The following is a 23879-nucleotide window of genomic DNA, read 5'->3' as shown; positions in this document are numbered from 1 at the left end:
ATTTCGTGAATATGAGAAATTTAGGTAAACACTGAGTCATCGAAATATGTAATAATTATCTGTTATATAACATCAGTGGAATAGCATCTGCATAAAAATTCGTCGTTTTTTCGCATGTTTACGACATTTTTCTAATAATCGCATTGGATGTTGGACTCCCGGGTGCATTCACCTGCAACGAGTGCACCGTAGCACTCTTTATTTGGGTCGGAGGTTGCAATGTAATGCTTCTCTCCGTTCAACTTGATCTTTCCACGAGCATGCTCTCGCGAGCAGTGTACAAACGGAGAACTTGTTTTTTGACTACATTGAATCATTCGTTCGTGGATTAATACGATTAAATGCGTCGAACGCGATTAAGATGAGAAAATAGACAATTAGATTAAGTCGGATATTAACATATCGTTGACAGAGTATGTTATGAAATAAATTTTCACCCCATTTCCCATACGTACGTTCTTAGAAAATATGTCAATGCTTATAAGATGAAAAACATCTATTTGCATCTCTTGACCTTGACATTTAAAAAATTATAGACAGTAGACTCACGCTTTCTGTTAACGTAACGTGTCAAGATTCTTTAGTATCAGAGTATCAAGCACTTTAATATAAGTATACTTTGTTTCATCGTTTCTCACAGCGTAGCTGTTCAGTCAAAACGTGATATTTTAAAAAATTCTTAGATACGCCATCAATCAAAAGCCTGCAATCGCTACGCGTTCCTTCGAGTTCGAAAGTTAAGCAGAATTTTCGAAGAGAGTCCATAAGAAACTCTTTCACTGCAAATTCTTCGAAAGACAATTACTATTGATATATATTTAGCGTTAATTTCGAATAGCGCGCGTATTATTGCATAGGAAGGCAACGTATATTTTTACTGAATTAGAGAGCTCGGTCGATCTCGTTTAGAATACCTGTCATTGAAGCAATTTGAATTTACGCAACGGCTACTAAATTTTAATTCGTGTCACTTAAACTCGTTAAGGACCAGGCAGTGAAGTAATAGGTAGACAAATAACTTGGATTATGTAAAGAAGGTAATTGGCACAAATCTGTCTGCTATCACTACGAATAGCTAACAAAATATCTTTATCAGTTTCTAGAAATGACGAAAAAAAAGCAACGAAAATGATGAACGGAAATGAAATACGATCTCCACGAAGCCAAATAATTGCTGTGGATTCAAGGTCCTTGCCGAGATTTTCCGACCAGATCGTTTTGTATTCTAACGATTTCACGTTTAGTTAACTACATACATCTAATAACGTTCTATACAATGACTGGAAAATGTATTGGCCCATACACTCGGTTTCAGTTGAAGTGGCTTTTTATCAGATTCTACATTTCATTTTCATAATATCTTATGAAAGTATTACTTAAATGATACGAAATTTATTATAATATATACGCATGCTCGTGAAAGTATTACGATATAGTGGTCGTGTCTCATTACAGTGCTAATGAAATTTCAAAATATTTTTATAATACATACAGTACGGGCATAGAAATTTTCTATGGCAACCGTTTAAATAGGTCCGTGAGCCGGTGTACTTGAATTTAGTTAACGATAGAATAGATACAATGGCGCGTTGATACGTGCTTTTCATAGCCACTGTACAATCTATCAAAAGGTTTTAATATATTTTGGAAAACACAAAGTACAACGGAAAGAGAAAGAGAAGCACGTCGATGCGCGACCGCCGAGATTCGCTGGATGGATCGAACTCTCTCGGATATTACCGCAATTCGTCGGTCTTTACCAACAATTCCAGTATTCTCCGTGCTCACAGTGGCTGGCAGACAGTGAAAGTTGCAGCGGTGAACGTGCTTTTCCGTTTATTTGAAATTAACAGCTCGATACTTGGCCGTAACCCGTGTCAATAAACAACGCGTACCGTGTACACCATCGACAACATTTCACTTCATTTTTGTTTTCGTTATCAGCTATTATTCACAGTCGCACGATTGTCGTCAAAGTAATTGTTCGTTGCCACGTTCGTTGCCAGGAAGGTTCGTTGCCGGTTCTTTCTAGATTTTTTCTGATTTTAATATCTCTGATATTATCCTCATTCGCGCATCTAAAGATGTTTACGTATCGTCTAGAAAACGATAATTAACGTTAAAAGTTAGCGTGCCGTAGTAATTAAAAAAACACGCCGATTTCATAGCGAACCATCGATCTTTCTCACGTCGTAACGATAGCCGTGAAAGCCGTCGAAGATCGGCGAGAAAGACGTGCAGAACATCTAACGAAGTTAGTATAGCTGTGTTAAATATAGCCGCGCGAACTTTCCTCGTTGCTAATTAATTCTCTCCGCGGTATATTATTATGTAAGCTCGATCTCTGCATTCGATCGTCAGTTCGAATACAGTGCAGCTCCATTTGTTCGAACCTGGCGAATAAACAATTCGTATACACGTACGTAAGTTTCTATCAGTTCATTGATTATTTCTGCTACCTGTGATTTCTCTTTTAAATAGTAGCAATTCACGATCGGATAAATGGATCTTATTTAATCTGGATAGAACTTTGATCGAATACCGATTTAAATCTCGATCAAATAAATGGACTTCAGACCCGAGTGAAGTTTCACTACAGCCAACAGTAGTAATTTCGATTAATCTTTGAGCCGAGACGATTTAATCCATCTTTCACTTACGAGCGAGAGAAAGATGAAAATGAGAAGAAAACACATGGGAAATATTTTTTTATTTTTTACAATACGCTTTCTTAAATATATATTTCATTAAAATGTTGAAAACAAGCATCTGCGTTTCCCATCGAAAAGAGACATATTACAATTCATGTTGATTACATATCTTTCACTCATCCTCTCATTGACATTCCTATAATTACACTATTTTACCCAACACTCTGTATATCGGAAATTAAAGACACATCGTTTGAACGATGCGTTGCGTGATATCTCGTATGTACAATATATCTAGGAAAGGGTTACTCGTCTGTGTTATAAAATCAAAAGCGGTTTTCCTGATTTGTACGCTGCTTATCGCTGGTCCGTGCAGAACGACGCAACGACGCAAAATGAGCGTTAATGGCAACGTGCTTGTGCACGTGTGCACGCCTGTCTACGCTATGTAACTGCGTACGTGGATGGATGCGTCTATGCAGCAGTTACTGTGCACAGTTCCATGTACATACGTATATCAAGCGTCATTGAATAGAAAGATACGATTAGCGTGACGCGATCCTATTCTTGCTGCAAAGTTTCAAAACAATCGATTTTTCGAGTTCCGCCTAGACTTATGAAACGTTCTCTCTCTCTCTCTCTTTTTTGCTACGTTGAATAGATAATAGGAAACGTTTCTTCTCGGATGTAAGTGAGTTGTTTGGGCAGTGGGTAAAGTCTGTTTCGCGTCGGTTAAATTATGTAGCTTGATTCTGAATTTGTGTTCATCACTGTATAAGATGGCTAGATACCGTAATAATTGTATAAAATAAAAAACAAGGATATAAAGGCTGATAGTAGATATATTTTTTGAAGTATATCTCGGTAATTATGTTTGTTCGTGTCATCTGTTTTACTAGATAAATTGATGGAAGTTGATCAGCTTTTCCTTCGCTGTTTCCTTCTTTTTCATAAAATGATTGATTAATCACGGTCGATTCGGCAAGAAGTTTGACCAACTTCCAACTCGTTGGATCTTTCTTTTTCTCTTTTCTTTCTTTTTCTATTTCTTTCTTGCTATGAAAAAAGGAAAGAAAGGAAACAAGGTTATCTAGAGACCCGAGGCGTACGGTGTATAGAGAAGGTTTTACCGAGAGTCATAACTGTAAACTGGTCGCTAAACGCGAGAATAAATACCGGTCTCTTCCGATTTTGTATAACGCGCTAAAGATGTTTGCTTCGTTCTAAACTCTAAACTATCTCCACACGAAAATCCTTGAATATATCGGAAGAAGAAGAAGTAGAAGAAGAGTAGGAAATGAACGCAGAAATCTTTTTCTCGCTAAACTGAAATAAAAATCAGAGAAGCAACAGATACGAAGCCTCTGTATCTTTCTGATCTAATTTTTCTGCAACTTTTTCTGCAACGTAGAGGTACGAAATGCAGCAGCAACGATAATAATCAAAGCTACTTATCGATTAGAGGAATATCCTCCTCTACTTCCGTTCTTCCGCGGATGATCGCATCTGTCGCTCTAGTTTCACCTTCGTCGAATTTGTCTATAAATAGGGACGAATGGTAGGTAAGCTGTACCGGTAGCACTAGTTTATTATACTCCATATAGTAATGGCGGCCATAAATTGCAACAAACGGTGTCGTCACGAGAGGCAATTTACTACTTGCTACTCGCGCCCTTGCGCCTCTACGAACGCAACTTTCCTCGATGCTCTTCCTGAAATCAATATCGGATCAGTGCAAAAAGGATCTTTCCCAGTCCTTTCAACGAAACTGTATAATTCACAAAACTCAACGAAAAAGACGTGCTCGAGAAATTGAAGAAATGCCGGTTTTTAAATACCCTGGAACGCATACACGCCGATTTCGTTTCAAGTTTATTGCGTATTTACCGATATGATTCTAATATGTAGAATACGAGATTTTATTATCATAAATCAAAGAAGCGTTATGCAATTTACTATTGGATAATATTTCTCATCGCTGCCTATCTAATTGCCACTGGTACTTATTCGACAATTCGTGTTCCGATAGAATCTGCTGTATGTCACTTTGACACGCAGTAGCCACGCATTATCGGCAAACAAAGAATATTTGGAAAATGTTAATGTTTCGGTTAATGATGGAAACGAATCTACGCATACTCCGGGATCAAATATTTGCTTTGATACCATTGCTCTCCGACCGATTAACAACAACGAATCGCATTAACCTCTCAAAATCTCTCATCTGTATATCGCAGCAATCACCACAAACGTATCACCAGAAGATTCCATTTATTAGCAGCATCCTTCTCCAATCCATCGACGAGCTGCAACTGTTCCGAATCTGGTGTTTATACTTGAAATTTCCGTAGCGTGCAAATCGATGGAAACCAGCTCTCCGAAATAACATTAATCACCTACTATTTCTTTTATCTCCGACATGTTGTCCCCCCTACGTTCCCTCGCCATATCTACCACCGTTTTACCATACACATGCTGGTTCGGCTCGCGATTTCATGCCGATCCACCGTTACACCGTTCATTTCATTTTGCTTGCCTCGTCTACCAGCCGTGTTGAAATCGTATCGATTCACCGGGTGAACGTTTATTTTCGACAACGGACGCACGCCAGCGACAATAAAACCGTTCGATCGTGGCCGCTTATCGGCGATCGGCGGACCTGAAGGATGAGTTATAGGACCGGCTGGCGCGACATGGCCGTTGAGGAAAGCACCGCGCAAGCTGGAGGTCGTCCTGAACCACCCACAACATCACATTGGTCGGCGAAAAGCTGTGTGGTTCCGCCTTTCGTCTAAAAGCTCGGGCATGCGCCGAGTTTCCGTGCCATTCGCTGCACCAGGCCACACGGTGCCTATCGTCTCTTTATTGTTATTATCGTCATCGTCGCTGTCCCTTTCCTCTTCTCTTTTTCCATTCGTTTCGAACTACTTTCCCTACTGCCATGCGACCAGCCATGAACAACCGCGAACGATATAAATAACGATGAGACACGAACGAGTATTTTGTTAGCGTCCTCGTTGTTACGGAAGATCGTTGGTATTTTTGTTTTGTTGGCAGAGCGGTCTGATACAATCGTCGATTTTAATCGTACGACTAATTCAATCATTGATGAGTAGTAAAGTAGCAAGTAAAGAATTAATCAATAGAGTAGTCGGTTAACAATCGAGTATTTTAAGTTCGGTAGTCGAGTGTCAGTCTGTTGCCTATTTAAATGGCACCGCGTCAGAGTCACGCGTAGAAGCGAAAACTGTTTGCAAAGATTGGTTCCGTGACTGAGCTTTTTCTTTAAGTTAATCGTTACGTAGCCGACCAAAATGTTTATAGCTCTAAGGAAACAGTTTTGTGATATTTTCGTTAAGAAGATCGTTAAGATAGATATTACGTGGAAGTGTACATACTCAGGCTACCGACATTAGGTTTAATCTACGAACAACGTTCCCATTGTTCGCCAGACCCATTTTGACAATGGACTTTGGTAACTACGAGAAGGAAGATGTTTGGAAAGAAACATGGGAGCTATCTCGATCTTTCCCTTAGATTATACAGTTTTTCTTTGTTTTAGGGTTTTGTTCTTTAGAGCGTGTTACGATAGTAATTGCTTTATTATTTGCGATCGCGTCGAGTTTAAGCTTTTGTAGTGGAACGGTTAATTTATGAGCGGAAGATGCGAGAGATTCGGGTTAAGATAAGTTTAGCAATGCTAAATGCGATCGAATACTAAAATGGTTGAAGCATTGTAGCGAGATTAAATGAATTATTTATTTATTTTTTTTCTCTTAAGACGAGGAGGACGAGGAGTAGAAAATTGATTTGTGAAACCCATTTCGTGCCTGTGACCCGGATTCTCTGTGAAAATCTCTGTTATTTGTCCGGGCGGAAGTTAATGTGGAACGCCGTTGTTGATGACATCCTCGTGTTCTTGTCCCTTTTTTGCAATAACCGCAATGTGTGCGTTTTATTCGCGCGTGTATGCAAACAGGGGAACAGGTAGCGTGACATATACTTCGATGACAGGCGTGCAATTATGGAGATTTTGACACCTGATCGTAGCTTACGTACATACGTAAGGTCGTCAATCGTGCGGATGCGCGCAGGTAAAAGTTAAATAGACAGATTCGTTGCAAATAAAATTCATTGAAAGTAACTCGCGATAACGTTGTTATATATTACTTGGAAAATAATAATTAGACCGTACATGTATATGCATCTATGGAAAATCAGAAACTGCAAAAGCGCACAGCGCTTGATACTTAAATTAGAAAATCAATGTTTAAATAAAACAATCGAACACGTCCATTATTCTGTCCAGGAGATTTACGTAAAATTCCTCGTTCTTTATAGTTCATTGTTGTAAAACAAGCAATCCAATTTTACAATTCAACAGAAATAAACTAATCTTATAATATAACCAAGTATTCGAAAGAAAGCGACCAAACGTATTTACGAGATTGTTATCTTAAACCGCGGTATACGATTTCTTACTGTAAATCATAAATAAAATTCTGCAAACTATTCGAATGTGCGGTATTCGTTATTAAAAGCAAGCTTGAATTATGTGTGAGAAAAAGCTGTTTCGTTTGAATACGCAATGGTTAATTCTCACCGCTTGGATACGTTTCTGTGTACGCACCTGTGGGTGAACCTGTTTACCTCAGCTCCACAAAGCAAACTTGTTTACAGCTATAAAGTTCCCCAAGCTGCTCCCTTAAAGTACCTATGTATACGTGTGTACTACAAACTGTGTGTCGAAGTGTACGTACGTCTACGAAAAACTGTCGGTGAGACTCGTTTTCTAGACGGAAGAAAGGGGACGAACTAAAGGGGTGGTTTGTTTAATCGATGCCACGACTCTTTGATCCCGTTGTGTCCACAACTCTGTGTTCCGTACGCTTTCACAATCATGCGAATCGGCCACAACGCGGTCTTTGTTTCCTTTGCATGCCACTGATTCGTGAAAGTAAACAGCGTTCTATTCTTGCATCGGGTCATCGAAAAATTCACTTCCGTGATTATTTAATCCTCCATTGGTATCCTTTGGTCATACATTGAACACAGCTGTTCAAGCTAGGTATGCGTCGAGTTATTCGATCGCAATTTTAGTTCCTTGAAATCCATTTTATTATCATTTAATTCTTTAAATATTATTGAAATCTATCGAGGACCTGGAAATATCGAATACCAATGGAAACGAAGTAAGATTAAATAATTTAATCCAAATCATGATAAATTGAAATAAAATGTTATTGGTAAAACTGGTAGAAATGTCACACACGTTATACAAAAATGATAAAAGTTGGTTGGTTGATAAAGTGGAATGCAACGCTACGAATAAATTTTACGAATATGTAATTAGTTATCCGTGTATCCGCATTTATAGAAAAAAAACTATCAGTTTATTTATTTATTATCTACTCCGTTTGTAATTCTTTTGTTTAATTAACCATTAGCGATTTTTAGGCTTCACGCATAAATTTGTAAAGATATTTTTCCTTTTCTCCTTCGACTCCTTGTATTTACCTTTCACGGTCCCCAGCGAATTCCAGAATGAGAGGAGCTCGTTCTAATCTCAAGATCATCGTCTGCCTACGTCCATACACGGCGTCACGATGCATGAATTAGAAAGACCGTCTTGATCGTAGATTGACGGGGATCCTGAAATGGAGAACCGAGAGATTTCAAGGATACGCTCTCGCCGGCTTTCAAGTCTCGCTTCGATCTCGATGGTATCTCAAATACATGTATACTTCGATACGATTATACACTTAACTGGTTAATATAGCTGTTTGTTTGGACGTGCGTGTCATATAAAATGTTGACGTAACGTGAAATTTTTCAATTTTTAACGTTTGCATTGCCAATTACTTCTTTTTTTCTCCGTTTCCCTTTTCTTTTTTTTTTATTATTATTCCATCCACGTATATGCTATTCACGATCATTAAGATTTTCTACTTAAGATTATACGTGTGTTCTTGAAGTCACGTACACGGACGTTTATAGATATCCGGACACTTTGAATACTTCATAACGATAGCATATAAATTTTACGAATGAACAATGTACCATTAGCCAGAAACACTGTTTATTAACTTTTTATGGAATCATCAAATTGCCTGTTAGAAAGCAAATAAAATTCTCTAATTTCTCTAAATATTTCTCTCTATCTAACATCTCTAAAAATAATAATAATCATAATATTTGCTGTTGAGTACAGAGCCAAAATTTCAATTCAATTAGAAACTTCAAAGGAGAGTAAATCGAAGTTGAAAAGATCTTGTAACAACACGTGCACTTAATATGATCTTCACGTTATTATATTAACAATTGAACGACTTTTTCTCTCTATCTAATATCTCTAAAAATAATAATAATCATAGTATGTGCTGTTGAGTACAGAGCCAAAATTTCAATTCAATTAGAAGCTTCAAAGGAGGGTAAATTAAAGTTGAAAAGGCCTTGTAACAACACGTGCACTTAATATAATTTTCACGCTATTATATTAAAAATTGAACGACTCAGAACGAACAAATATGAAAATATACCGTGGGGCCTAGATATCCGTATAATACTTTACATTTATTACTAACACCGGAAGTGCTTCTATTAAATTAAAAGATTCTTCTTAACTACTTGTATAATTAAAAGATTGAAGGATCTGTAGAGTTTAATCGAGGACGACAGTATTGTTTGGTTCGTACGAACGATTCGCAAAATGATTCTATCGCGCTCGTATCAAACAAAATTGTGGTTGCACAACTTTGAGGCGGTACGAGCGAGTATAACGAGACACGAAAGTCACCAACCATTATAACGGATAATGTTCTCGTTGCTTCATACGTCAATTGGTGTAATAGCGCTAGAAATGCCATCCGACGAATCGATTTACGAAAGATTTTCGCGTTTCTACGCTGAAGATCTGGAGCAACGTACATATCGTATGCAACTCTGCCGATCGTTTCGACGAAATTAAGATGTCTTCGTGGAACTTTAATTTATGGGAATCGCGCGTTACGACACGGAAACTTGCTTATGCGAAGGAACGGCTTTGTTACATCGCTACAAAGCTAGTAAGGCTAATGCCGAGTAATTACGCCAGAAACTAGAATTTTCGTTAATGGACGCGGACGTTAAGAGAAACATCTGCTACAGCGAGGAAAAAGTAACGCGTTAGAAAGATACAAAGACTATCTAATTAGGAGAGATATGCAATATGTATATAGTATTAAACCAGAAACTAATCTTCGCTATGTACATCGCATTTAACCGAAGGTTCAACAAACGTTTAACGAAACATACGATAAAGAATATAACAAAGAATATAGCAAAGATATAATATACGAATACAACGATGATAAATTTGTCAAATCTAATGTACGAAAGACAAGGGAAGACGCGAAGCGACACTCTTGCGTTTACATTGCTTTGTCTTTCGTACGTCAACTTTGACAAGTTGGAGTTAAGATATCAACCAAGCTAACGATTTTCCGGTATAAGTAAGCTAATAGTTTTTTTCGTAGAGAATGTCTTTATAAAAAAATATAGGGTGTCATAAAAAAAAATTAAGGTCCCTTTAACGTCTCGAAAAATATACTCATCCGAGTAATTTCCTTAGATACGATAAATTTCTCTGGAAACATCTTCTCATAAAGTCAACAGATAACGAATTACTTGAGACGGTAGTTTCTACTGACTCACCCGGTATCAAATTCAATTCGAACATGCCGCAACTACGAATTTATTATTAATTATATTTATCAATTCAATTTATCATCAACGCGTTACACGTTTCGATAAGAATTTCTACTCTTATAGACGAATATCATCAACAAACTTATCTATACTTATTTGCGCGAGACGCAGCTGGTGAAATTAATCCGCCTCTAAAGTAGATCAACACAGTCAGACACGGACCATCCACATACTACGTATTCTTGAGGCGCGGAAGCTGTTCAGCTACGTCGAAATAATTATCGCCTTGGCGGTCGATCCTAGTAGCGAGTGTGGGAGGCAGAAGATTCGTCTCATCTCTAGGCGAAAGTTGCTCGATCTCAATCACTGAAAGTGTTTTATCGACCATGAAATTGAACGAAGAGGTGATAAAAATGCTGCAGTAATAAATTCCGCGTACAAAACGTCAGACACCTAGTTCCACCGATGAACCCTCTCGGATTAATCGGTTGCTCGCGAGCAAACTTTCCACTTCCATTTATCCACTGAGGAGGGATAAATGATAGGCCTCGGTTCTAGTGGGATCTCTTATCGCATTCGCGACTTTTATTCTAATAAAATGGGCAGCCTCGAACGTCTGATCGAAGCACGAGTTTCCTAGCCGTTTTCATCGCGTTTTCCGAGACCTTCTGTCTCCTCGGCACTCGATCACGCCCACGCACGAACCTCTAATTTGCTATTACATCAAGCAGGGCGGTACGCGCCACTTCCGGGTAAGAAATCAAAGTCATCCATCGCGAAACAAACGCTGCCTTCTGGTAAACGTACGGACGAATCCGTGACTTTATCATTCTTTCTTTTTCCATTTTTATCGACTTTTCTGGTATGGAACTTTAAACAGCTTCCTTGTAATTCTATCGACTTTTGGCCGATTTTCAATTTAATTTCGACGATCTTTAACGATTCCTTCGAATACCTTTTGCCTGATTTCTAATCGAATTTTTTACGGATTTCTGTCAAGTTCTTACTGATTTGAAATTTCTAGCATTATCTTATTTTTTACGATTTTTTTTCAGACCTCTGTTTATCGTTTATCAACTTCCGTTTTTATTACGCATATCTTTAATTCATTTTAATATATTTCGACGAAATTTGAATACTTTTAAATCTTCGATCATTCAGTGAATTTCGACTTCCTTCAACGCGCTTCTAACAAATTTTGACGATCTTTTACGTCTATATGAAAAGTTAATCCTGATGCACATATTTTTCATTTCAAATGTATTTCGATGTACACACTGCCAAGGTATCGAATATCAATTTTAACGATTGGAACAAAAATAGTCGGATTGTTAGCAACGCGTAAGAGGAATACACGAGCAACTTTTCTCCAAGTTAGAACGTTCAACGAGAGAGCAATACATTTTAAGGAGATCTCGGTTGATTTCGCAAGTGTCGTAGCCTGTTATTGGCTTAATGACGATTTGCATCGCTCACGATAATCCCACGTGTACATATCTACTCGCAAGGCTCGTATCACGTACTCGCACGCTGATAAATATCTATCCACGACATGTTTCTTCTTTTATATTTCTGCTTTTGCGTTTTCTGCTTACATTTCTGTTTTATTCCTCTTATGCAACACACTTGAAAAAAAATCTATCATCTTATCTAAACGTTTGAAGTTTCATGAAAATGCACATGCAATTTCGTTAACTCGCGATGAACGAATAATTTCCGTTTCTTCCTTTTTCTTCTTTTTTTTCTTTTTGTTGGTTCCCAAGAGCGTTGTATCGTCGAGCGAGGAGAAAATTTGGAGTATTTCAGTATTTCTTTACAAACGTATGGCTTTCTTTTGTGCAAGGTTTCGCGTAAATCTAAAAATTTTCACAATTAACAGACGTTTTCACAATGTCTGTCTCTGCAATTATCGCTAATTCCTACCGTTTCTTTAAGGCTCCGTTCACCGGTAACAGTAATTCAAAGAAAAACTTTTTCCCGTGAAACGGAATGTAAAAAATCTTGCATATCCATAGTTATTCAAACTACAATGAATTTAGAGAAAATTTCACGACATTATCATCCGAAACTCGAGTCATCCAACTAATTAAAATTCTAGTAAAATTGCAAACTTTCAAAATCTGACGGATTGTACGATTCGATCGGAATTTCTATCTCTTAATAGATAAAAACAAGAAGATACAAACTTTACCAATTTCGCTACCCTAAACGGAGCGTTCGAGCATTGAAATAATATCATGATCCGAGTCTCGAAATCCTCTACACATTTACAATGTTTCCACCGAGAAATCTCTACTTTTAAATATAAGAAGAAAGATGAAGATTTAACAGACGAAAATTATAAAGCAAATTGCCGCGACATGGCGGCGCGCAAAACACGCCACGGCGAGTTTACTACGGCCGACCGTTCTAGATTTTCATGGGAGATTGTTTATAATGCAAGAGAGAGGATGTGTGGACTACTTTGCGAGTCGCGAGTCGTGCCGCGATCGCGGAACGCTTCGACGTTCCACATGCAGAGGAGAGAACGGGAAGCCTCGTAAAAATCGAGGTAACACACAATGCTCCCGACTATCCACATGTTCTGTGCTATCGGTATTTGTATAACAACGACGTATAAATGGCAAAAAGAAATGTACGAAGCAATAAGTTGGTGCTTCAACCACTTGTTATCTTTTATATTTCATACTTGCTACCTTTTTACCAAATTATATGTTAGCTTGTCCGAAATGTTTCTTTCGTTTTATAAGGAAATAATAGACGCACAATGTTTTTTGTTTTATATTAGTTTATTGAATTATACACGAACATAATAATAGAAATAAAAGGAAATAAATCACACGTAATTCAATAAAATAATATAAAACAGAAATTCTTGTTCATCTATTATCAACTTATGAAACGAAAGAAACTTTCCGGACAACCTGATACATCTATCTACATCTCATACTGTATCATAGTATTAAAATCTGTACGGATAGATTTAACGGTAACAGTGTTATGTTATAGTACAGCGTAGCTGACAAAATTCAATAGTGTTAGAAACGCGTCGATTAGACATTAATTATTAAACTGCAGATGTTTATGAAAATGCAGGCTTTTATTTCGCAGCTTCCATTTCTAATTAAAGACCCTATCGAAAAGTTTAGTGGGGATATATTTAAGGGGATTTCTTGAATTAGAATGTTCTAAAACAGCGTCTTTTTGTGATGTTTTTTTTAGAAGGGAAAGGAAGAAATGAAGTTATTGCATTTTGAGGCATGGTTTTATATATATTTAACGAATACAAAGAAATTTTTTTTAAAGTAAAAAAGAAAACTATAACAGATTTCTAAGGCTATTTCATGGGCTGCAGTTTTTAATCGATGGGAAAGATCCACCTGGTAATTCTTGACTGAAACAAGAAACCAAAAAAGGATTAAATTATTATATATTTTTCTTCCCGATGAACTAGAAAAGTTCGTCAAAAAGTTTATTTAAATAATTGTTATAGCACCTTAAAGTACATTTTTTCTTTTTTGTAAAACACATTTTTTCTTTAAGCTCGCTAAAATTTTTAATTTCACACTATTTTCTGCCTTTTTTTTTAGTTCAACTCGTTGATGTCTTCGTTAATTTGTAAACGGTGCTTCTATCGCCTCTTTTTTATTTGACTCGTAAATCAGAAACAACGTTATTTCGAATAACGAAGCAGCTTCGTAATGTTTGACAACTGACTACCAATGTCAAACCAATTAATTGTTAAAAAGTCAATTTTATCGTGTTATGATTGAAGGGTTTTAAATGGTTGTAAACTATCGACCTTGAATAACCTTGGGACACTAATACATCACGGGTCAATGAATTCGCTGCTAAATGGACTGCACGTTCGATTAAATGGAAATTTATGCGTATAATTTAATCAGAGGAAAGGAAAATTACTTTCCAACAAGAAACCTGCATCCGTTACAAAAATTATTATTCATTCTATTTGCAATTTCATAGGTAAATTGCATCACGCGTAAAATAAGAATTTACATGGATAATTTTAAATGTACGTGCTCGATATACGAGCCAGTTTCTCCTAGTTAGTCTTTCGTCGTATAAACATCGTAAATACGACATGATTTACCTTGGACAAATTATTTGTGCGACATTAAGTAGGTTAAGACAACCATAAAAGGTCCGAGTTTGGCGTAACGACTTTGTGTTGGTCTGTTTCGCGGTGCATCGTAGTTTTTAATATTTCGAGTCTTAAAAAATTCTAATCGCTGTATCGCGATCCTTCGGGAAAACGGGAAAAATGAAACGTTCCTGAATGTTACCATTAGATGGCGGATTTTTAAGCAAATGCATCAAAGTAAAAATATATAAAATAACGAAAGTGGCGTACTCGCTATAATTTTGAATAACAGACAGAACAAATCACCATTTAAATTCTATGTCATTGGTTACGTCCATAAAGATATAAATTTTGCATAAAAACCCGCAGTTTTTTAATAATTTATTCTCGACGATTGTCTCCGATATTTTCGTTTATGGTGATTTTGTTTGCGCACCTTTGGACATTGATGATGACAGCGTCAGGTATTTCTTTCCAATTATGATATCAATTATCGAGTGAAACGTTTCGATACGACTAGATTCCTGATTTTTATTGGATTTTATTATGTGAAATTTAAAGATCCATAGAACGCTTAGGATATACAAAAATCTCGTACGTAAAATATTCAAAGTAGAGAACTCGTTATATATTTTAGTAGAAAAGAATCTGGAAATGAGGAGTCTCCACCTAAGTTGCATTTCTTTAGTTACGTGCAACGAAATATACATAAATTAGCATAAAGATCCGCCACTTGAATATCTCTTGCTCGGCACAACGACACGCAGTAATACGAAAACAAACATTAATATCGTAATTACTTGGATATCTCGACTAGAATCGGAAACGGTGTGGCTTGGGAACTCGAGTTTCCGTCGGTTCTCGTAGAGTTCACGTACAAATATACTTTAAGTTGTCTTCTCGCGAGCCAGGAAAACATATTTTCACCATAGAAAACTTCATCCGACTGTTTCGTTCTTCCCAAAATCTTCCATTATTTTCCATTGAAAGTAAATAAAACAGACTAGAAGAGCTCAGAATGAAAATTAACTCCCAATAGAGTTCTTCCGAAAGTACCACGCTTCTATAAAAGTAATTGCCGAAAAGATTTTTAATTTTCACCCGAAACTCGCAGATTTTATATTATATTATTCTTAGATTATTTATATCAGCTGCTCGGTGATTTAAATAAATCTATCGTAGGATTATTCGAATGATTTTCTTCTTTTTGATATTTTCCCTTGCTGGACGTGTAGTAGAACTATATGATAATTTCTCACTTTCGTTGTTATATCACACGTTAAAGATGTCTCACGGTACGACAACATCTGTACAAAGTTCAAAACGTTAAAAAACCTGCTTTTGTTCGAGTAATTTTATTTTTTGCCATCCGATGATTCTACCGAAACAACGGGCAGCTTTAGCGAATTTCGAACGTAACATTTTTTCGTACGCTCCTGTATCTGCTTTTTATCGCTGGCTTGTGTCGCATTGCGAATGAAAATCTGCCGAGTTGCACGATATCTGCGTAGATAAAAGAAATTGACGTGTACAACGAAAAAATGTTTTTCATTCTTTGCACTCCAATGTGTCATAATGTCGCTTCAAATTATCGACAAAGGTTGAAAACCATGAAGAATAAAACAAAGAGCAAAGCGATGTTCTATTTTGAAGATTGACGAGAAAATACGAAGTTGCCACGGCTATGGAAAAATAAATGTTCCTTTTTTGAAAAATACCAAAGCTCGACGTCCACCCCTTCTCTTCGCCGCCCATCGTTCGTGTATTCTCATTTTCGGATTATTTTATGGATAATGTTCGATTAGAAGCGAGGAAAAATACTGAATAACGGTAGAATGGTAGCACGTTGATGGTTTACCTCGGTGGAAATCCGCGAATCGCGTTAATCATCCTCTCTACCTGCGGTCTTAGGCAACACCTTCATTGATTGCTATCGTCCTCGACGAGGATGCACCAACACCTCGGCGCCTCCTGTCCCCTCATTATCTTCATCGCGATTAAATTCTTCGACGCTGCGCACACAAAGCATTGTCTGTTCACGAAACGAATTTACTTATCTCGAATTGAATTATTACATGATCAAGAAATTGTCGAGTGAAAACGGATGTTGGACTGGACCAATAAAACAATCGTACGACTATGAATCAGCTAAATAATGACATTAACTTATTATCTTTATTATTATTATCATCTTTCGATCGATGCTTATTAACCGTCTTCATTGTAAATGCAGTTAAATTATAGTAAGCTTCGAACATCTCGTTATACGTGTTCTCACGGTGGTCGTATGGCCACGCATTTAGGATTATGAAATAGAACGTTACTTTCCTAAGAATCTGATCGTAGAATCGCGGACAACTTTCAGCCGATATGTAAACAACCCTTGCACGCTTCTAAATGTCAAAATATTTGTACGAGTCGCTTCCTCGTTACGTAATGGGCAGAATAATTACGAGCAAATGTTTTGTCCGGCCGCTAGGCAATTTTGAAATTAAAGATTCAATAAACATCGCGATATCGTGCATACGTGATAATATAATGTAAATAGTATACTGTAAATTTGCATAAAATATATTTTTAATAACAAATAAACATATATATCAAGCGTCCAAAGAGTACGAGAAAAATCGTAGAAATATTTTAACAGTGTCTCTGAAAAGATTTATTTAAATGTTATAATTTCGATCGTCGTGTTCGTCAAACCGAGCAACAGATCCGTGCTTCGCGTACGCGCAATTATCATCTGATTTCGATGGCGATCAAATATTTCTCGACCATTGATTCCAAGGATCGATCTCACAATTGTTAGTTTGTCGCGTTAGCTCACGTGACGCGTTGGTATTTCACGTGGGCGCAATGTTCTGCCGTTGTAACGACGCGTTATCCTCGAGATAGTTTCACTGCGTTAAGCCCGACTTACACTTGCGCTGTCAATCTTCTTATTCACACGGACGTCGTTCTACGCAATTGATCGACAATAGGCAGGCAACTACAATATTCGCGCAAAGATATCTCGGAACGAGTGTAAACAATTTTACGCAATCGTTTAGCGACCCTCGCGATTTACCGTGGCGACTCACACGAGTCACACTACTAACTTTTATTTTAATCTCAATATTCCTGATAAACAGGAAGGTTTACGCTCACAAGGAACTGATATTCGTTTCACGAATTTCAAATTGAATCGATCTACCGTAACGATTTATCTCGACTCTTTCTTAAACTTCGAGGATCCTTCGCGCGCGTAGCAATTTCGATATCTGTGAGAATTCCAAACAAACTTGGAAAGCCTTCCATAGCCACAGAAATAATATTATTTGACATGCGTGGAATGCGAAGAAGACAATTGTTCGCCCTGAACGAGATCCGGGTCATCGATCGAATACAAGAGAATCGACGAACGGAACTCTTTCCAGAACTTCGCAGCGAACGCACAAGATTCCGAATCTCGTCTCGCTATTCCGTACATTTACGTAGATTGTAACGTTTATGGTAAGTAAGTAATAATTATGACGGAAAAGCACCATAGGTCACCTCGCCAGTTGCATGACACGAAGTCGTCAAAGTCACCGTGGCACAGAATCAAGAAAACAATCGGCCCTCAACGATATCCGGGTTATCGATCAAACGCAAGAGGATCAGGAGTTGTTCCCAGAACGTTGCAGCCAGAGCACGTGTGCCGAGTGGCTCTTTATATTATACCATACATCGTGGGACAGATAACTGGAAATAAATAATTACGTAAAAAGATCGGCAAGGATGGCACGTCGGTATGAATCAGGCTTTATACGCTATGGTACAACGGGCAGAGCCTTGAGAGAGCACGCGGCCAACGAGAAAAAGAGATTTGCATGCACGCGGAGGCGTGGGTTTCTCGAACCGAGTTCTCTATAGCCGCCAGCCTCTTCTTAAGTGGATAAATTCGATGCAGTTTCCTTACGCTGGTATTGGCATTAGCGTCGGTCCACGGAGTACACCGGCTTGGATTTGTATCATCGTAAAAGTGACGCAACCGGTGAAAGCCGGGACACCAGGATTCCACGAGGTAAAGTTCAGCTCGAGCGTATCAGTGTGGGAATCAGGCGACTTTTCTACGCTTCAACTATGAGAGGAACGCATCGATCATTCGCTGTTTCGCGCTGTTGCAAGGTGACTACGATCGTGCAGAGTTCTGTACATCGTAGTTGGAACAAATTGTAGTTGCGACGATGTCGTTGCTGTTCGAAGGTGTTTGATGGAAAACAGATGCATGGGAATCGGATGCTCGAGACGTTACTTTATGGTTTTTACTTTTAACGAGGATTGTCTGCGATTTGTTAGAAAGTTGACTCTGTAATTATGGTGTTCTGGAAACCTTAATGAACTGGATATGTCAAGGTTCGTTTATGAAAGGAGGCAATTTACGTACTTAAAAGCGACTGGTATTTATTTTGTAAAAAGATTCAATCGACACGTGAATTTAGCGCGGAGAAGAAAATTAAAACTCGTATCAGACGTCTGTAATATTTTTTCTTTTATCACACCCTGTTAATTTACTCACTGAGAACCGAATTATTGTATTAAATACCCTAGGAATAATAAGGGTAAACGAAATACGAGCAATTGCGTTATATCGCTTGTGTTGTGCTATTATTGTTGCTAGCTGTTTTATTAGTCGTCGCGTCAAACATCTTTTATGATCATTAGCGAACGCGATTGACAAATTACGTAACAAGAAGATAAAAAAAATTGAAGTACGAAGTAGAATAAATTATGTTATGCAAACTTTAGTAATAGTAACTTAAATAATTTCTATCATATATCATAAACGGTACAATTACAGTACAATTAATTCAAATTAAAATTAATATGATACAGCGTATGTGTGAACCAAGTGGATAGCCTACATCGTACTTGGTGATACAAACTAACATCTTTGAGAAATATGAAGATTTTCGCAGGAAACGTTACTACAATTAACAGAATATTTGACAGACAGAATACAGTTTCAGCGATTGCACTTGCTCGGCTGCTTTTTAATTATAAGACGAGAGCGTGTCAGTTTAGCGTGTCGAATCCTAAATCTGGCAAGAACAACTTGCTCTTTCCCACTAAAAGAGGTACTGGACTTTTGCCAAATATATTTTACATTACATTGTAGCGTACTATATTTCTCTTTCATATTTTTGCTTGAAATTCCCTTTCTATTAAACTACGAATAGACCGATATCGTAAAGACGATCGATAAGGATAAATAGTACTATGATAAATAAAAATAGCAATATAATAAAACGCGTACGAGTATCTCGTAAACATCCTACAGTTGTATCAATCTAATTCGTTAATAAATATCGTGACGAATCGAAGCTACGTTGCTGGTAAACACGTCCATCAAATTTCCTTCCTCGACAGCTACCCGATTCGTAACTTCTATTTTTACCCGCCACTAAATCATCCTGTGCAACCAAGAAGGAGAACGATCGTCGAATATCGTGATCGTTCAACGGAATACGATTTAGGAAAAAAGACCGATGGAAGGTTAACACTTAAATACTGCGGTTCTCCAAGGATCCGAGTGCAACGAACGTGCATAGAATTGCCATCTTCCGTCTCTGTCTTCACAAAGATATAAAATTAACGAGTGGGCAGAAGGAAACGGATTTTGGTGATAAATTCTATGGAAAGAAGAAGAAGAAAAAAGAGAGAGACAGATCGAAAGTACACGATTTAGAGAAAAGACGAGGGAAGGTTAAGTCTAAAATACTTCGCTTCTTCGGCCATTCAAATGTAGTGGACGTGCGTAGAATTTCGCGTGATCGGCTGTTAACGAGTGGAGAGAAAGAAAAGGACTCTAACGAGGAATTCAATCGGAAAAGTTAAAGGAACTGCGAGAGCATATTGAGGAGGTAAGATGGAAGAAAAATTACGAGGCAAGGTTAATACACTGGAATTCGTTCTTCGATAATCTAAATGCAATTAACGCGTACAAAATTCCATATATTTTGTTTGATAAATTCAGTCGAAAATCAAAGACGTTAGAAACGTAGGTTGAAGGAATAAGCTTCGCGATAGCTGGTGAAATACGATTGTCAAATATCCGAATACTTGGGTTATCCAATTATTTAGATGCAACCTAACACGCGTAGAAATCCACGGGATCGACCATTTTCAGTCGTTCTTTTCGCAAAAGTTCGAACTTAATTGGAAGAAGAAAAAAGAAAGGGAAGAACGTGGATAAAGCAATTCGTTCGTAAATAAATTCGATTGAAAATGAAAGGAATTACGAAAACGTATCTCGAAGAAGGCTAAAAATCGAGGAACTCGATGGAAAGAAGTTGGATTGTGCCCCGAGGACGATTATTGTCCGTGAATCGCAAGATAAATGGTCCCGAACGATTGTTTGCCCGGCCACGATTTAACGCGTATTGAATGCCGAGGTAGAAAACCGTGGAACGTATCCATTACGGAAGAAACATGGCCTCGGTTGTTTCTCTTGATGTCTCGTTGCCGTGTCTTCTGCTTGGGTCACGCTAAATCGCCTACCTTGCCTCTGCCTCGCTTATTGGTCCCTCCTTCTTATTTCGCTTCTTCTTCGTGACACGTTGATTTGTACATACTTATGTTTATGGATCGCCTGTTACAGAATATTCATCGTAAATCACAATTTTCTTAATACGTACGTTTGCGAAGAGAAGGAACTTTTTGTTTCGACGCCAGTGAATTTTTCTCGAGTCTTTGTTTCCCGAATAAATAAAATTAATCGTATGAGAGTTAACCGAAAGATTTAATGGACAAATTACGTTCTTTTCCCACGAACGAGATAAGAACAGGAAAATTGATCACAATACAGACCTGCTCGTTTACATGATTCGTTTTCTTTCAAGTTTCCATAGAATCCTTTTCGTACGTCGATCATCGTCCGGCTAAACCTATGAATTTGATCGTTTCACATTGTATAATTCGGTTTTTCCTGCCGTAAATTGGACATAGACGATACTTAATTCAATAGCATTTTATTATTATCCGTTTAATTGTATTTTTTAACGAGTGATTCTTATCCCGCTGATGATGAAAATGACCAGCCACTATATTACGTGCATCGTCGACGATTTTCACGAGCGATTTTCGTTACGTGATCAGGATTTTTACATAACATCGGATTCTTTAAAAGCCGGATAACTGTGTCGCGTTTTAAACTAGGTTGCACTCTCCTACACGCGCGCGCACCATCGCAAACGTTTACAAACGCATACGGATAAACGTTCGTAGATGCGTGCAAGAGACAGCTTTTCTACGCTAGTATACACATATTATATTACGTGTACACGCCCACGTTAAACGTATTACCATATTTATTACTTCGCCAGTAACGTTTATGTCCGCAGACAGTGTACGTCACGGATGAATGATGCGTGGATCAGGTCAGGCGTTTAGGCTAAGTGCACAGGCGCACGCGAACACGCTCGACTGCAGGATCCAACCGATTTCTTCTTCATAGTGGTATCAAAGAAAAAATTCTTTCCACGTCGATTGTGTTTCAGTATCTTATGGAGGTATTCGCGGCACAATACTCTGCTCGGTGATCGTGAGTATCGTGAACGATTAGGAATGGGGTCGAACGAATCGTAAATGAACACTGAAAGAAGGTTGAAAGGCGAATGGTTAATTAATTGTTGCTTTTGCGAACGATCTTTGAATATCATAGAATTGAAAATGATATTAAAACTCTATTTTTCTTGATATTTATTAGGAAAAATGAAGTTGGTAAAAAGAGAAGGATCATGCCATATCTTAATGCATTAACGACACTATCGGCGTTTAATTAAGCGCAGGCAGTTTGTCACATTGAGAACTAGAATTGGTCCATTAATTTCTCGAACGCGAAATGTCGTCATGGCTGTACTTAAATCGCGACCGCCACGAATCATAAGCTGCTTTTCATTAGTCATCGTCGTCACCATTTCGACTCGAATGGGCGATAATAACGCGAGCAAAAGTCAGGCCGCGATTCGATTCAGCTTGCACATGCAAATCGGCTCGATTAGAGGATATTTAAAAAATAGCACGCGTTCCGCTTCCCGCGTTCGTCGCATATGCCAGTGAAATATACCGTTATTAGCTGACGATTATTCGCTACGATCGTCAGTTGGATCGTGCTATTGTACGAACTGATCTGAAAAACGTCGATTTTTTCCTTGGCAATCTGCGTTTAAAGAGCAACCTATTTATATTTATATTTTTAGCGTAGAATTTGAAGTGTACGAAGTGACGAAATAGTTTCCGAATTTAAACTCAACAATTACGATTGCCGATTTTGTTATGGTATATTAAATGTTCTACTATATAACTGTAATATTATTACTGTTTAAACTTCGGCATTATCGTTTGTCTACAATTTGAGGAAGAATTAAATTCTAAATATAAGATGAAACCAATCTTCTCGCAGAAATTATCGTCGCGTTCTAACAACATACACAACAGGAACTTTTAAATCTGTACGAAATCACTACAAGCTCTAGAACATAATATTTGTTTCCTTTTCCTTTTTTCTTTATTTTCCTGAAGGTAATTTACAGTCTGTTCACGAGAACATTCGGTAAATTAAGGTGTTGGAATAATAATTTCCAGCCACATTCCCAACAGCCCTTCCTCGCATTTAAAATACATTTGTTTGTAGATTATCGAGTCTTCTAGTTAATCGTACCATCTTCCATTCTTAATCGATAATCGAATTAACCGAGACTGAGGCGGTTTTAGTTAATCAGATTATTGCGATTCTCAGCTCTCAGTTTCAGCTCTGAGTTTCTTGCTCAGTCGGGATAAATGTGGAATACAAGTTGCTCGCTGGTAGATCTGTCTTCTTCTAATCTCTTGCTAGCAAGCAAGACACGTTATTGTATTTTTAACTGATTTTCTATCGAAGCTTGTAATTTGTTTATCGAAAACAATAATTATCGTATCAACGTACATTGCAACTAATAAAATTGCTTTCACATCGTTAAACAAGGTCAGCGAACTTGCATAGAATTGATCGTAAGAAACTTTAGAGGGAAACATTGAATTAGAAATTTCAAATAAATTTCTAATAGATTTCTAATTTATCCATAATTTCATAGTCAAATTACCATTATCTTTCTAATTCGAAGATGAACAAACTGTTGAAATAGTCGAAAGCGTTAAGACACGTGTCTCGCCCGGTGAAAGGTGCATAGGTGCGTTTCATTGAACAATCCTCGATACAAATTAAATAATCCGCTGTCTCGAATGTCCAATCACGGACATTCGATTCACGATACACGCATGGATCGATAGCATACGCGTAAGAGGAAGTTACGTAGCGATCGTACAAATTTTCTGTCAGCGCAAATTCCATCGTTTTTTCTTCACAGTTGTTCTGGGCTCCGACGTTTATTTACCGTGCTTGTTCGAGCTAACCTACGAGAGTTAGCTCACCGATTTTT

The 23879-nt window shown here is 37.7% G+C and overlaps 1 protein-coding gene and 1 long non-coding RNA gene across 6 annotated transcripts in view; one reads left to right on the top strand and one right to left on the bottom strand.

The window, feature by feature from the left end:
• Positions 1 to 23879, top strand: part of LOC126921299 (myelin regulatory factor-like protein) — a 67588-nt gene that overhangs the window by 2239 nt on the left and 41470 nt on the right. The gene's annotated exons all lie outside the window — the stretch shown is intronic.
• On the bottom strand, positions 13589 to 16450 carry LOC126921328 (uncharacterized). The gene is made up of 2 exons (XR_007712291.1): positions 16298 to 16450; positions 13589 to 13731 (listed from the first exon to the last, which is right to left on the bottom strand). It is a non-coding gene; the product is annotated as an uncharacterized LOC126921328 (long non-coding RNA).

This window comes from Bombus affinis, chromosome 10, assembly GCF_024516045.1.
Source record: "Bombus affinis isolate iyBomAffi1 chromosome 10, iyBomAffi1.2, whole genome shotgun sequence".
NCBI classification, from domain to species: Eukaryota; Metazoa; Arthropoda; class Insecta; order Hymenoptera; family Apidae; genus Bombus; species Bombus affinis.
The sequence above is the reverse complement of the archived record's forward strand: the minus strand, read 5'-3'. Positions and strand labels throughout refer to the sequence as shown.